Raw genomic sequence first — 15,245 nt, forward strand, 5'->3', positions numbered from 1 at the left:
AGTTTATAGGGCTTTGGCAGATTTTATAGTGTTGGGTTGTATAGGGGGTTCCTCAGCCAGGGGGAATTCGGGCTAATGTCTAATTTATCTTACACCCAAACTGGCACTTTTTCTTTATTTAATTATGCAAGGTTAAATTCCTTCCTTCCTATTTGTTTTAATATGTCTATCTTATTAATGTTTCAAAATGAGCATATGTATCTGTGTCCTGAATTTAGTTATTTTGTGATGAAGTTGCCCTGGTTCTTATGAACAAAAAGTCTCCCAACATTACATCATATTTAATGTCAAGCTGTCCCCATTTACAAGGTGCAGAGATTTTTCTCCTTAGTTCACAATTTTGAGATTACAACCTCGTTTCTTCATTACCATTGCTTCTATAATGTCTTCCACATGGCCAGTTAGAACACAAAACCTATTCCAAAGTATATTCTCTTTATTCTGATGTAGCTTAGCATACTGGTCAGGCTCCTCTTCAAATGCTCAGAATTATTCTAGTATCTGCAGCAGTGTTGATATACACAGTCTATGATTGTGTTTGGTGTGACATCCATATAGTTAATTCAAGCCACACTTCTGAAGAAGGATTATGTAGTTCATATTCTATAATCATAAGTGTACTTTCCTGTTTTAAGGTGCATAGTTGAAGTTGTTTGTTGGCAATAGGCAAAATCCAGTGCCACAGACAGTTTAGAACGGAGGACTTCACTTTGGGGAAATACTGCGGTTGCATCACGGAGTGTGGTAACGTGTGGCATGTAGTCATGCACTCTGCATGTCGTCATGATCTTTTCCCAACATGTCGGTGCCGTATCCAGAAAAAGAAACAGAGGCAACTTACTTCTTTTTACTTGAAGAGAGCAGAACCTTTGTTTTCAAAGATAAAATAAAACTAAGGATTTGTTCTAACAGCAGCTCTGAAGCAATAGAAAGTCAGCACCCAAAGAGAATTTGTATAGTTAATAAAAAATTAAAAATTTTAAATAATTGTTATGTTATTGTTGTCATTACATAGGAATTGATAAATAGGTTTAAAATTTGGCCAATTTCCACATATTTCTGAGGCGTATGTTATGCAAGAGCTTTTTCTCACTAATTCCTATTTCATTGTTTTGATAATTTACTCTTTTTTTCCATGAACATTATAAGCTCATTCCTGTCTCACAACATATATGGTCTATTTCTGGAAATTCTTTTCCTAAATCTTTCCCTGTCTGGTTCATTTCATTCAGTTTCAACCTGAATATCGTCTCAGAGAGCCTTGATGCATTATCTGAAATGGCATCTCCACCCTTCCAATTTTTAACACCCAGTTTTATTTTTTCAAGGCATTTTTCACCATCTGAAATTAGCTTGTTTACTTATTTGTCTCTTTCTGTACTACAGTGTAAACTGTGAGAGCAGAGATCTTGCCCTTCTTATCTATCTCTACTACTTAGAACATTGCCTTTCATATAGCAGCTCCTAAGTACCTAATTTATATATCGTTGGCTGGATGAATAAATGAAAGTATGGTTAATGCATGATTTGTAGAAATATTTGATATGCTGTCATATATGGTGAATCACAAAGATGGTATACAATGAGTAACTTTACCCAAATTTGTTTCACCACGAAACTACTTTTTCTTTAAGCATTTAACTATATTAGACATTTTAAAAATGTGATAGGGTCTAATGATACATTTACATTTTTAATTTATATTTTGTAACAATTTCAAATTTATGCACAAGTTGTTACAATAATAAAAATAGTATAAAGTATTTGGAAAAAACAATTTTGGGGGCTGAGAGGAAAGAATGCATCTGGATTATAGGAGGATAATAGAACACAGCATTAGGAGGGAGTAAGGAGTTTTGTCACCAGCTAAACACTTACCCTTGGGAAATCACTTCACTTTTTCTATTACTGTGTACTTTTCTAGGTTACCAATATTTGTATACCCATATATTGAATTTTTCATATTCAAAATTCACACTGAAATTGGCATAAATTACATTTTTATCCCTTAAAGACTCTTAATGGAAAGAAGACTAAGTAATTTTGCCACTGTGTGTGTAATCCTGGGCATCACATTTCATCTGTATGTTGGTGATATAAGTGCATTCTTGGTAATACTTCTACATACCGCTTAACGTTGTTATGTGCCTATGACATGAAGTGATGGATGCAAACATTCTAAGAACATTGGATGTTGTTTTCATCATGAACAACACAGCTGTATTGCAGTTAGATGTTGATTGATGGTGCACAAACGAAAACTTCCTTTTTAAAATGCTTTTCTGTTGTCTTAAAACTGATTGAAAGGTTCGATTCTATACGATGTAAGCACCATCAGGAATCACTTAAAAGTAATCACATTTATCTTCCTACTTAATTCCTCCAGTGATTTCCTTGTATTTGGTGATATAGAGAAAACAAATTAGGGGTTGGGCCAGTTTGAACATACATATACTTGGTGCCCAAGAGTTAGAAATAGATAGAAATGTATTAATTTAATTTAGTGACATTTTATATACCAAAGTACAAATACGTTTCATACTTGAGCCTAAAGTAAAACTGCAAGGTGGCTAGAGAAAATTTTGCATTCGGAGATACCTACTTTTATGTTTTACAAAGGCTGTATTAAAGTTGAACATTGACTTTCAAAATTGCATTTTTATAAACGTGAAGTAGAGTTTAATATTTCTTGTTAGAGAAATGCTCTTATATTTGTAGCCAAAAAGGGGGGTGGGGGGTATACAAGGACAATAAATTAAGTCTTACAGAGTCTTAAGTGCGTCATTGCTAGTTTGATTCTTGTAAGTTACTTGGTTCTTACATATAACGTGGATAATTCCTGAGTGTGTGAGGCTCTGTCCATGTCTCAACCTAAGTAAAGAAGTTACTTATTAAATGAATGAGACTAATTATTACTCTTGAGTGAGGATTAAATTAAGAATATTCTACAAGAAAAAAATATGCAATATATTTAAAACTAGTTTACTCTCCAGTTTAGCTCTATTTTATTTTATTTTATTTTCTTGCAGTAAACATTGCTATCTTCAGAAAATAAGGTATGAGAGGCAAGGAAGAGAGGACATTCATCTTGGAAGGATCCAAAGTACTTTGAAATTTTAAAGGAATGTAATGATAGCTGCTAAAACTACCATAATGGATGAAGTACGTCAAATTTAACTGGTAACCAGAATTCTCATATCATGTTACATTTCCACCAAGAACTTTAGATGACTTGAAAGGATTTCTTTTTAAATTTGAATATTTGCCTTACAACTACCAAAGCTGGTAATTTTATAACTTATTTAGCATCGTCAGGTTTTTGTTTGACCCTTTCTGTGTGACCCTAATATTGATCAAAAGAAGTGTTGGTTTTTTTGCCCCAGGTTATGAACTTTTAGGAATAGATAAGCTTATTTGAGTAAGAATATGGCATAGGAACAGTATACTTACAGATTTATCCTTCACCAAATACTTTTTTTTTATTTCATAGAGCTAACCCAGGCAACATAAATGTTAGTATCCTACCACATACACAAAGGTGTTTGAGTCTTGTTTTCTGAGCTGTATGTCACGTTGTTTTTTAGTTTCCTTACTTGAGTTGGTCTCTTGATCTTTTCCCCTTCATATTTGCTATCTTATTTTTATTTAATCTCATCTTCTTTGCTTTTCCTTCTTAGGAATTCAGAGTCATAAAAGACTCACAGATCTAGACAGAAAAGGAGATAGAAAGTTGAAATGATTATAAAATTATTTCTTTGTGTGAAATTATTAGGTTGGTGCAAAAGTAATTGCAGTTTAAAAGGTTAAAAATAATTGCAAAAACTGCAGTTACTTTTGCGCCAGCCTAGTACAAGGACTGTCACAGTTCAAGTGGAATAGAAAGCAATTATAGGAAAATTTAAGATTCCTCGTTAGCCTTCCTAAATCTCCTTGATCTTAATCCAGAATTGTTTCAATGCATGTTTTGTAAAGATTCGAATGTTTGCAAATTTTTTATGGCATCCTAGTGAACAATTAGGCCTTTTTTTCATTAGAAGTCTATTAATTTGATTTTGAGGGATAATTCTTTGCTTGAGTCATTGTGTCTTTGGTACAACTGACTAAAACTAGATCTTTGCTGGGAAGTGCAGGAGATGTGAAAAAAATCAATCTAATACAGTATCAATTACTAGTCCTAATGATTCTAAGGAATGCAGGACCTATTGCAAGGAAATTATTCAAATTGACAAGTGTAATCTAAGGATAAATAATATATAAAAAAAGAGTGTTCTAATTACTCTTCCCTGTGCTAACATTAACCTTGATTTTTAAAAAATCACATTGATTTTTTAAAAATTCTCCAATTAAACCTCTACTTATGGCATAATTAGAACTTTTCCCTGTTTTTGTCTCTACCAGCCATATAGCAGCATTTAGACATTTTTAAATGTCTAGTAAATACCTTCTAGTCCTTAACCATTAAAAAAATTAAGTGAAGTTGAAGAAAGTTACTCTTGAAACACAGCAGAAGTGAAAGTGTGGAGTGTTTACTTATACAGGTAGGATAATATGTAGAAAGCCCCCAGACTTTCCTGTCTTCTCCATTAATTATCTAAGTTTTCTTTACCCATTTAATTATATCTGATTTTATAATCTTATATAACCAGTTTCATTAATGGACCCCAAACATTGTCAAAATTTTTACATGACACTTTACCACTCCTTATTAAACTCTTAATTCCATTTAAATCCATGTCTCAGGTATTTTTGGTAACCGTGGATGGGATCGTTGAAATCCACTGATAGTGGGTATTTCTAATCATTAATTTACCCTTTTTTTACTATCAAATTCTTTTCAGTGTTATAATATTATCAAGGAATAAATTAGATTAGGCCTTGACCTCTCTGCAGAACAAAAGAACTGCGTCCCGCCCAGTTCAGAAGTCATATAACTCACATCCATGAGGTATATACAATTAAAAAAGACCATCTGCATTTACATATTTAATTGTTCTGGCCCCATCCAAGCTGAGTGCCTCCAAAATCTCAAATCTACTATGGCATTTGAAGAGGAAAAGGAATCAGATTTCTGATTTGAAATTAACAAAATTTCTAATCTGTACAATTTGAAATTTAGGTTTCTAATTGTGCAGTCATGACTACTTTGAGGAGGCTAAAATTTAAAAGACGGCATTGTAGCTATATAATGTTAGAGTTGAATGAAACACCCCGTTTTATCTTAAGTTCATTTTATTACCTTACAATTATGGTTCTTGGGGGTGGGGGAGTATATTCCTGCAGACAGCAGGACTGCTCTGAGCAGTATGGTGTCGGTCTGGGATCTTAAACTCATGAAGTGTGACAGGCTTTTAAAGCCTCCTCGACTATACCTTCATTTAGGAAGACTGTCCTTATTGAAAGAAGCCTGTGTGTAAATTGCCCAGACAAAAAGGAATTAAACATAATAATAATAATAATAATAATAATAATAATAATGTGTTTTGAGTGATGACCACGTGGAAGCATTGGGATTAGTGTTTAATATGCATTAGCTTTAGCTCTATTGGACACAGGGCCTATGATTCAGTGTCTCCATTTTCCATATGAGGAAGCACATTCTCAGAGAATGTAAGTAAATTGCCCAACATCAGGTTGTCAGTTAGAGGTCGAGCCAGGTCTCTCTGACTCCAGAGCTGGAGCTCTTAACCAGCAGTTTATTCTAGTGTACAGATCTTCAGAGAACTTGTTGAAGGTGCTTCTTTACCTAGTGGCAGACAAGGAGAGTGGCTTCCTGTTAGCAACGTTCTCATTTCAGCTTTGTGAAACTATTCTCTCTTGGGATGCATATTACGTTTCTTGTGCAGCATCAGCTTTATTTTGTCAGTAATTTATCATTGTTTTAATTGTGTTCTTAAAGTATTCCTATATAATATAAAAAGATAACTTAATCCACTACTAAGTAAAGGTTAAGTTCTTGATGATGTCAGTAGACCTACATTTTATTTGAGATAGTCACTTAGAGGACAGAGGAAGATGATGGATAAATGAGTGGGGGAAAAATGCATCACTAACATCTTTACTCAGCGGTCCTCCCTTGAGGTCTTACTTGCCTTTCTCTCTTTACTTTATCCCCAGAAAATTCTTCAGTGTTTTTCAGTCTCAGAAACTGTGATTATCACTAAAAACCAAAATAGTGATGAATCCAGAGACCAATTTATTTGAAGGGCAGAAAATTTCTGTTAAATTTACATAATAGTCCTTTTCAAATAGGTACTTATTTTAATTGTAGGAATCAAAGTACATTAGCCTATCATCAAGTTTAAGATGATTAAACCTACATCAGGACTCAACATATTAAACATGAATTCTCCCCAAAGTGATGTAAAGGTTTAACTCAATTCTTAAAATCCCAGCATGAGTTTTCACACATATGTTTATTTCTACAAGTTTACATGGAAAGGCAAAGGAATTGGAACAGCTAAAACAATTTTTAAAAAAGAAAAATAAAATGGAAGGAATCAGTCTACCCAACAGCAAAACTTATTATGTAGTCACAGCGCTCACAATTGGTGTGGGCAGCAGGATAGGCATATAAATCAATAGCACAGAATAGATAGCCCCACACAAATATAGCCACCTGATTTTATTTTTACAAAGATGTAAAGGCAATTGAAAGGAGAATAGATTGTCTTTTAATCAAATAGTGCAGGAACAATTGGATATCAGGCAAAAGCATCTCGATGGAAACCTCATACCTTATACAAAAATTAACTCAAAATGGATCACAGATTTAAATGGAAAGTACAAAACTATAACACTTTTAGAAGGAAACTCCTTAGAACCTAGGGCTTGGTGAAGAATAATTAGATATGACACCAAAGCATGATCCATAAACGAAAAAAAAATTGGTAAGTTGGACTTCATCAAAATGAAAAACTTCTGCTCTGCAGAAGATGTAGTTAAAAGGATAAGACAAAAGATTCGTATGTAGACTATATAAAGAACTGTTAAAACTCAACAGATAAGAAAATAACCAAATTCAAAAATTTGCAAAAGACATGAAGAGACATTTCACCAGAGGATACACTCTCTTTTAATATTGGCAAATGAGCACACGAAAGGGTATTTAGCATCACTTGCTATTACAGACATGCAGATTAATACCATGATGAGTTATCACTACATACTTGTAAGAACAGCTGCAATAAAAAATAGTAGCGCTATGAGATGCTGGTGATGATGTAGAGAAACTAGATCTTGCACACACTGTTGGCAGGAATGTAAAATGGTGCGGACTCTTTGGAACATGACTTGATAGTTACTTTCAAAACTAAACATAACCTTACCATATGACACAGCGGTCACACCCTGGGCATTTATCCCAGTGAAATGACACGTCCACAAAAAACATGACTGATTGTTCATACCAGTTTTATTTACAGTAGCCCCAAGTTGTACCAACCAAAATGTCCTGCTTTGGATAAGTGGTTAAACAAACTGGTGCATCCATGCCGTGAAGTACTGTATCAGCAATATTATAAAAGGGAATTACCTGTTGATACACGCCACAATTTAGATTCATCTCAACAACATTATGCTGAGCCAGAGAGCCAGTCTCAAAAGGCCACCTCCTCCATGATTCCATTTATATAGCATTCTTGGAATTACAAAATTATAGTGATGGAGAACAGATTAGTTGTTGCCAGGGGTTTGGGAAGGCTCAGGGTAGCTGGGTGGGTGTGACTCTAGAGACAGCACAAAGGAGAGCTTTGCAGTGGAGGAATAGTTCTCACCTCGATTGTGGTAATGGCTGCAGCAATCTACATGTCATAAAATGACACAGAAATAACACACACATTGTACTGAGGTCAGTTTCTTGGTTTTGATAGCGTAGGATATTTATGCAAGATGTGTGTATTTGGGCACAGTTTTTAAAGGGTACATGGGGCCTCTATGTACTATTTTTCCAACTTCCTCTAAATCTCTATTTCAAAATAAAAAGTTAAGAAAAATAACCCTATCATAATTAGTAAGGATGATCCAGAAAATTCAGTCCTGTAAAATGCAAGGTCATGCTACCTCTGTGTTAATAAACTAACTGGCACAAGCCACATGGGGACATGGTTAGGAATTCTGAGGGTGCAGCTCTGAGTTCCAGATTTTCCCTACTCCATCTGGTGGCAGTTGCCTTGTCTTAAATATTCTCAAGGGCATTTCCAGGTCTTATGGCAGGCTGGTAGCCATCCAGGACAATGCCATTGATTTCAGGCATCTTCCAGTGAGCCAAGTTTTCCATGAATCTGATCTGAGCAGATTGGGCCAAAAGAGTCGTAGGGACTCTGAGCTCCACTCTCCTGCTTCCCTGGTTCCTAGGGGGCATTGCTGGCTCTTTCCCACCAAGTTTTTGTCTCTCTTCCACATTGTCACTCTTCTTCCTCCAACATAGGAACTGCAGCCAAGCCCCATTTGCAAGCAGTGGTTGAATGAACTGTTGCAGCCAATTGCATAATATCCAAATATATATGAGCAAATGTTTTACTTATTTATAACAGTTTTTCAGTTTGTTTAGTGTATCTTAATGAGATTTTACTTAAATAAGGAGAGTGTTTCATGTCCCTTGTAAAGAGCTGTGTAGTGAGGAAAAGACAAAGGAGAACAAGAAAAGTTATTTCATTCTTGCTTCCTAAACCAAGGGCAGAAAAATTTAAATGACCTTGTGGAATCTTTAGGAGAGAATGTTGAGAGACCATCTGGGTTATAGCCCTACTTTCTGGTGGGAATATCAACCTACCTGACTGGTAGAGTAATTTCATGCCATTTTACATAGTGACACATCATACATTTAGTTGGGAAAAATATTACTTGCAACAAATGAAAAACAATTAACTTAGTGCTAACATACATTTATGTGGTTTCTATATATTCTAGCTCTCTTGCTATAAGTGTGTCATGGATGGTGCATGGCGTGCACAGAAGGGTACTGGACAGGTTCCATCCTCAGGCTCACTACAGAGAAGCAGCCTAATGTATGAACAGGCAGGACAGCAGTACATCCAGCACTTCACAGAAGTATGAGCAGAGGGCTGTGACAGTGCTTCTGCTTGGGGAGGGGAGAGAAGGCGTCCCAAAGCACAGAGCTATTCTTTGTGCTGAATGTTACTGGATAAACAGGAGTTTACTGCCAGGGAACGAGCCAGAGACAAAGAATTCTAGGCAAAGGGAATGATGTGCAGAGGTATACTTACTTACCTCCTCTAGGGGAAAGAAGTCATAGACTTTTCAAGTTGAAGAGGTTATCCAAGGTATTTGATTTCAACATCCTTGCTTTACATGAAAGGACATGAAGCTCTTGGAGACAAGTGTACTGGCCTAATGTTACTGAGACATTAGAGTATCGCTGCAAGTATGCTTTCATACTCTGTAGACCGGAATATATTTTGGTCTGATATTACTCTATTCCAAGAAAAGGAGCTTCCTCATGTTTTCTTTGTTTATAAATCTGCTTTACTTCCAGGCTAAAATGTAAACAGTTATTATTTTTATTTTTTAAAATTTATTATGAAAATTTCTAAGAATTCAAAAAATTCAAAATAATATAGCAAACATCTATTATCTCACCACCAAGAATTAATTGAATCTTAACATTATGTCATTCTTGCTAAAATAAATAAAACCACTGAGGAACAGTTGAAGTGTTTGGATCACTCTCCAATCCCATTCCTAGTCTTCTCCAGAGAAAATGCTCTATAAGGTTGGTGAATATATATACGTATATGGGTATTCATAAGCAATGTGGAGTGTGAATGATGATATACTATACATATATTTTGCATCTTTCATTGGTGTGTGATAGTCATCTCAATGTATTTTTCATATGAACTTAAAATAAAATAGAGTATAGAAGGGCAGGTGACATATGAGATCTGACAGTTACGTTCACAAACTCACCCTAGAAAAAGTGCTACATACCTCATTGCTGAATATCACTATGGTCACCTTCGAAGTCCTCCCCTTGGGAAGCTATGCACCAATGCCAGTGCCTAGTCCACCCTTCAGAAAAATTTTGGAACTCTTTTTCTGGAATGGCCATCAGAGCTGTCGTTGTGCTACCCTTGATGTCCTGAGTGTCATCCAAATATCTTCCTTTCAATATTTCCTTTATTGTTGGTTAAAGAAAGAAGTCATTGGGGACCAGATCAGGTGAGTAGGGAAGGTGTTCCAAAACAGTTATTTGTTTACTGGCTAAAACCTCCCTCACAGACAGTGCTGTGTGAGCTGGTGCATTGTCGTGATGCAAGAGCCATGAATTGGTGGTGAAACGTTCAGGTTGTTTTCGTCTAACTTTTTCATGCAGCCTTTTCAGCACTTCCAAATAGGAAACTTGGTTAATTATTGGTCTGGTTGGTACCAATTCATAATGAACAATCCGTCTGACATCAAAAAAGCTTAGCAACATCGTTTTGATTCTTGATTTGGACTGACGGAACTTTTTCTGTCCTGGAGAATTGGCTTACTTCCATTGTGCACTTGGATGCTTTGTTTTAGTGTCGTATTGGTACACCCATGTTTCATTACTAATGATAACATGGCCCAAAACATGGTCTTGCTTCTCCAAAAGGTCTTGGCAAACTTCGACCCTCCTTTGCTTTTGTTCATCAGTGAACTTCTGGATCATTTTTGCACACACCTCTCATGCCAAGATTTTCAGTTCAGATTTTCCTGTTTCTCTACCGATGTTTACTTGCTCTGCTATGCTTCTCACAGTCAGTCGACGATTTTGACACAATTCGATGAATTTTTGCAATGTTTTCATCAGTTCTGCTCGTTACTGGCCGCCCTGACCTCTCTTCATCAGTGACGTGTTCTCTCCCCTCAGAAAAAAATGTTTAATCTATTTGCACACTGCCGTTTTCTTCATGGCATTATCCCCATAAACGTGGACTAACATGTCCCTGATTTCACTTCCGCTCTTGCCCAGTTTAACAAGAAATTTAATGTTTGTTGCTCTAATTCAAGATCAGACATTCTTGCAACAGCACACAAAAACACCCAACACCACTCAGCAAGACACCGCCACACATTGACATGAACACAGCTGTGAGACACTGATGTACCAAGGTTATGAAACCTTACCCAGCTGTTTGTACACTGCTGCCAGCGTAAGCGCACGGTGGCGTTACGGTGGCGAGTTCACAAATGTAATTGTCAGACCTAGTACTATAGTTGAGGTTTGCTGTAGTGTCATGGCTCTGTTCCTTGTGTTCTCTCCTTGCTACCTGAAGTGCCATTGTCTTCTTGTTAAATCCACATTGTGTTTTGGAAGAATGTAATTCCATCATTCAGTGGTTTTTCAAATATATTTTTTAAGAATTTCATAGGGAAAACAATTATTCCTGTGGGCTTACATCTGCTTTCACAGTAGTTTTTAAAAATTCTTGACTACTGAGATAATTGTAACAGAAATATTCTCTAATAGAGTCAGATGACCAAGAAATGACTATCTCATGGGTAGAGATTCTCCCTGACACATGCATTGTCAGCAAGACAACAGTGCTGTGCAGTCAGAGGCCAGGCATGCTATATGGAGAGAGTTAGCCTCTGAAAACCCCATGTGAGCTGACCCAGGAAGAGAAGTGTATCTGGACTTTGGGACAAGCTTAGAAGTCCTTTCCTCAGGGCCTGGCCCTAGTGTGAGGGGTGATGGAGGCAGAGACAGGAAGCTGCAGCAGTTGTGAGGAGATGATTATTGCAGGTGTTGGGAACGTATCTTTACCCTTTGAGTCATGGTGCCAGCTGTAATTAGCAGTACATGTTTTAAGTTAACGACAATGAGCTGGAAGGCCACCAGACATATGAGGCCATAGATGAGCCCCTTATTTCTGTTACTAGAAGGGAAATTCACCAACCAGCCTTATAATAGTGGAAAACTGGAAATCTGTAAAAACGCTTATAATAGACAAGCCAGTTATTCCAAACCTCACTGGTACTTTAATTCTGAAGTAATTGTCCCCGTGTAGTGGCAACAGATGAGGGAGGATAAACAGTTAGTATTATTATTCTGGCTTGTATGTTTTGAAGATTAATAATTCTGGCGCATAGTTATAGGAAAGGTTATCTAAAATTTCCAAATTGTAAAAATGAAAGGAAATTTTTGATCCCTAAGAAATTCATTTTTCTTGGAGTCAGTCCCAGCTTGTGTTTCCTTTCATTGGTGTGTCATGTAGAAAGGAAGGAAAACATAAAACGTCTGGTGCTGTAAGCATTCTCTGATGCTATGCAGTGGTTTGCTGTGTACCTGTGCTAAAGCTCCGATATGTTGCACAAGAGGAATATTTAAAAGGAAACGATGCAGAGGCATTGTTTGGATGCAAAATGGGGAAATGCACAGTCATTATCTTTATTTCCAGATAGATTTCTTAACTAGTATTTCTTCTGTCCGCCATTGCTTGTCTGCCAAGAATGGAAAATCACCAGGACTTCTGGAATCTCATGCACACCCTCCCAAAAATCATCAGGCAGGTGCCCAAGTTAAAAAAAAAAAAAAGGGTCCAAAGTTACCAACCACAAAGAGGTACCACACCACATTTACGAAGGTGGCAAGTGTTGGCAAGGATGTAGAGAAACTGGAACCTTTGTACATTGCTAGTAGGAATGTGAAATGTTTCAGCTGCAGTGAAAATGTTAGATGATCCCTCAAAAAGTTAAACATAGAATTACCATATGACCCAGCAATTAATTCTACTTCTAGGTATGTACCCAAAAGAATTGCAAACAAGGGTTCAAACAAATATTTGTACATAAATGTTTTTATAGCATCATTATTCACAATAGCCAAAAGATGGAAAAACCCATATGTCCAACAAGAGATGAAATATGAACAAAACTCTGGGCCAATAAATTAAAAAGCTTAAGTGAATTAGAAATAATTGTTGAAAGATTCAGATTACCAAAGCTCTCAAGAAAAGACAGACAACCTGAATGTATTAAAGAAATTGAATCTGGAGTTTAAAACTTTTCACTAAAGAAAACACCAGGCCCAGATGCCTTTTTTGGCGAACACAACCGAGCATTTAAGGAAGAAATAATTATTCTCCACAAACTTAGCCAGGAAATAATAAAGAATACGTCCCAACTCTTTTTTTTTTATAAAGTCTGTGTTGTCTTGATATTAAAACAAGCTAAAGATACTACAGTATTTAAAATTACAGACATAGACACAAAATTCCTAATAAAATATTAGCAAATCAAAATCAACAATGTATAGAAATGATAATACATTATGACTAAATCGACTGGGAATAGAAGATCATTTTAATCTTCAGAAATGAGTCAGTGCCATTCACATATCAACAAATGAAAATGAAAAAAAAAAAACTTGATGATATCAATAGTTAGATACCGCATCAATTCATGATAAAGAACTGTCTGTCAGCAAACTAGAAATTGAAGGTATTTCCTCAGCCTCGTAAAGGGCAAATATAAAACCTTACAGCTAATATCAGATTAGTGATGAAAAACTGAACGCTTTGCTCATATGGGGACAAAGCCTAGGTGTTAGCATTTTACTAGAGGTCAGAGCTAGTTCCATAAGGGAAGAAAAAAATGAAAGGAATGCAGAGGAACAGAGAGAAAGCTCTCTGCATTTGCAAATGAAATAATTTTCTATGTAGAAAATCCCAAGGACTCTACCCAAAATATCTGTTAGTACTACTGCTAACTAAATTTAGCAAAGTCTCAGGATACAACATCATTGTATAAAAATAAATCATATTTTATATACAAGTAGTTAACAATTAGAAATATTAAAAAATACAATTTACAATAGCACTATAAAACAGGTATAAATTGGATAAAATACGTGTACCATCTGTGTACTGAAAACTTATAAAGCATTGATGAAAGAAATCAAAGATCTCATTAAAGGGAGAGAGATACTGTGCTCAACTATTGGAAGAGTCAATATTATTAAGATGTCAATTTTCCCAAATTGTTCTGGAGATTGAATGAAATCCCTATCCAAACCCCAGCAGGAATTGTTTTGTAGCAGTCGACAAACTGATTGTAAAATTTATTCAAAACAGACAAAGGAACTAGAAAAGCCAAAACAATTTTGAATACAAAGTTGGAGGACTACCTGGTATCAAGATTTAGTATAAAACTACAGTAATCAAACAGTGTATTATTGCTGTTAAGAATAGTTAGGGCAGCCGGTCAGCTCAGTTGGTTAGAGCGCGTTGCTACTAACATCGAGGTTGCGGGTTCCACCCCCTCATGGGCCACTTTGAGCTGCACCCTCCTTTAAAAAAAAAAAAAAAAAAAAGATACATTGATGTGTGGAAAAAAATAAACAGTCCAGAAATAGATCTATACATTTATTGTCAGTTGATTTTTGACAAAAATGCAGAAGCAATCCAGTGAAGAATGATTAATCTTTTCAACAAATGGTACTGAACATTTAGAAACAAAACCAAAAAGAAAAAAAAGATCTTTGCCCATACCTTGACATAGGCCATGGAGTTAAAGGAGAGCGGGGATGGTAAGAGACTCACCGTGTAGAAATAGAGGAAGTAATCAGACTGCCATGAGAATGGAAACATCAAAATGGTAGAGGGAATTATTGAAAGACAGTTTAATGAAGACAGTTTTGACTGAGGAGAATTAAGTATTGTAGGAAATGTGTATTCATTATAAATCCATATTCATTTACTTCACAAGCATATTAAGCACTCCCGCACTGTGTTAGATTGGAGGGACATTCTGTAGGTCCCTTGAGAGAATCCTATGAGCAATAACAAAACGGTGATAAGTGCTCTCAGAGCGGTGCCAGGGAGGCCCGTGGAGGGGCGTGGCTAACACCTGCGCTCATCCTGCGTGGGCTCCCGCGCGGGTCCGCTGACCTCGGAGTGCACGAAAGAGTATTAATTGATCCTCTGTCCCTTCCAGGACTCTGAGAAATTGTCAATTTGGTAGCTGAAATCCAATATGGGATCTCTTCCATCTGCTGCCGTTTGAATCTGGGATAATTACCTCAGGCTCAAAGAATAGACAGTGAAGAAACCCGATGTGGTTTCCTTTTATCATTTTTTTTTAATCTTTTTTTTTTTTTTCCAGCTGTCATTTGTTCTGCTTTTAAATGGTTAGTTTTCCTCTTGCCTCTAGTTGCTTGCCATTCTATACAATCTCTATCACACAATGAAAGCAGCAAAGGAGTTTTTTCAAAGAATGCCAAAAGTGTAGGAAAGACCTTTTTGTTTCATGAAGGATTC

The 15,245-nt window shown here is 36.2% G+C and overlaps 1 protein-coding gene across 13 annotated transcripts in view; it reads left to right on the top strand.

Moving 5' to 3' along the window:
* The window catches only part of PEAK1 (pseudopodium enriched atypical kinase 1), a 348,119-nt gene that overhangs the window by 156,396 nt on the left and 176,478 nt on the right, over positions 1-15,245 (top strand). For 5 of the 13 annotated variants that reach the window (XM_074328322.1, XM_074328313.1, XM_074328315.1 and 2 more), the window contains one exon: positions 3,030-3,180. The exons of 5 other annotated variants lie outside the window; for them this stretch is intronic. The gene's annotated coding sequence lies outside the window, so the exon portion shown is untranslated. The remainder of the gene's footprint in view (positions 1-3,029; positions 3,181-15,245) is intronic. 3 more of the 13 variants (XM_074328318.1, XM_074328314.1, XM_074328316.1) reach the window with 1 other exon arrangement.

This window comes from Rhinolophus sinicus, linkage group LG03 (assembly GCF_036562045.2).
Source record: "Rhinolophus sinicus isolate RSC01 linkage group LG03, ASM3656204v1, whole genome shotgun sequence".
Taxonomy (NCBI): Eukaryota; Metazoa; Chordata; class Mammalia; order Chiroptera; family Rhinolophidae; genus Rhinolophus; species Rhinolophus sinicus.